Here is a 1897-nt window from a genome sequence, read left to right as displayed (position 1 = left end):
CCCAAATGTCCATCATCAGATGAGTGGATACGGAAAATGTGGTATATATACACAATGGAATATTACTCAGCTATAAAAACGAATGAAATACTGCCATTTGCAACAACATGGATGGACCTTGAGAGAATAATATTAAGTGAAACAAGTCAGGCAGAGAAAAAGAAATATCACATGTTCTCACTTATTGGTGGGAGCTAAAAATTAATAAATAAATTCACACACACACACACACACAAAAAAAAAAACGGGGCGGGGGAGAAGATATAACAACTACAGTCCTTTGAAGTTGTTACAACAAGCAACAGGTGGGGGGGGTGGAGGGAGGGAGTGCTATTATGTGAGAATGACTCTCACTCATTTCTGTACAGTTAGAGAAACTGAAGCATAGAAACACAAAATAACTTGCCCAACATATGTTTAGGGCTGGTGTCTAAGTTTTTACGAGCCATACAATTTTGCTCCTTATTTATGAGCCCAGCTGTTAGGGACCACTGAGGAAGAGCAATTGATTGACCTAGTACCCTCCATCCCATCATCTTCCTTGGTGTTCAGTGGGACTGGAATGCTTTCCAGTTGAAACAGGTCATGAAAGCATTAGTTCATTATGTTGAATTGGGTGGGAGGGGGGAGAGGGAGGAGGGAGGGAGGTTTCGGTGATGGGCCATAATAATCAGTCACATTGTATAGCGACAAAATAAAAATTAAAAAAAAAAAGTAGGACAAACTAAAAAGCAGTTTCATGTGGAATATGAAAGTGTCTGTTATTTTATGGATGTGAGTGGGCAGGATGCATAAGCAGGTGGTTTTTGAAATTACTGGACTTTCCAGATGCTGCTCACTATTGCAGCTGTTTGTACTTTAAAACCCCTTAAAAATGTAGCCAGAATTGAAAAAAAAAAAAAAAAAGTATATTTTGTGCCTATGCATACTTAGGAATCATTACATTCAAGTTGCAGAGAAGAAACTTACAAATGTCACAAAAATATCTTATATTGGCACAATACTCTTTCCACTTCTGAGTACCTATGTGTTAGGCATATTTCTAGGGGCTGAGAGCTTCTTTCATAGGAACTTCTTTTAAAAGACGCATAGTTTGCAGATCTTTTTCTCTAGGGCCTTAGAGTATAACAAAGAAGATAATATATATACATGATCCATATATATGGTATGTGGAGCGTGGAAGAAGAAGTGTGTGTAGCTTGGCATAAATCTTCTTTGTATGAAGATGTCACCCCTGACCATTCCCCACTGCAAACACAGCAGGAGGGTCGTGGAAGGATCCAGGACCCCAAAGGGCAGACCCTATTCTCCTAGAGACCAGCTGTCTCTGGGCATTTCATCATAGAGCATCATGTTTAAAAGTAGAACACAGCAGGAGGGTCATGGAAGGATCCAGGACCGCAAAGGGCAGACCCTATTCTCCTAGAGACCAGCTGTCTCTGGGCATTTCATCATAGAGCATCATGTTTAAAAGTAGGACAAACTCATCAGCAGATGAGTGGATATGGAAAATGTGGTACATCTACACAATGGAATACTACTCAGCTATAAAAACGAATGAAATACTGCTATTTGCAACAACATGGATGGACCTTGAGAGAATTATATTAAGTGAAACGAGTCAGGCAGAGAAAAAGAAATACCACATGTTCTCACTTATTGGTGGGAGCTAAAAATAAATAAATAAATTCACTCACACACAAAAAATAACCAGGTTGGGGGGGGGGAAGAAGATATAACAACTACAATCCTTTGAAGTTGTTACAAGAAGCAAACAGAAAGGACTTTGTTGAGTAGGAGGCGGGAGAGGGAGGAGGGAGGGAGGTGTCGGTGATGGGCCATAATAATCAACCACATTGTATATCGACAAAATCAAAATTAAAATAAAAAAGAGTGC

At 39.6% G+C, this 1897-nt stretch overlaps 1 protein-coding gene across 3 annotated transcripts in view; it reads right to left on the bottom strand.

The window, feature by feature from the left end:
- Positions 1 to 1897, bottom strand: part of CAV1 (caveolin 1, caveolae protein, 22kDa) — a 45027-nt gene that overhangs the window by 35221 nt on the left and 7909 nt on the right. The window lies entirely within an intron of this gene.

This window comes from Galeopterus variegatus, unplaced genomic scaffold (assembly GCF_000696425.1).
Source record: "Galeopterus variegatus unplaced genomic scaffold, G_variegatus-3.0.2 Scaffold89, whole genome shotgun sequence".
Lineage (NCBI taxonomy): Eukaryota > Metazoa > Chordata > Mammalia > Dermoptera > Cynocephalidae > Galeopterus > Galeopterus variegatus.
This window is presented reverse-complemented; position numbering and strand designations above follow the sequence as displayed.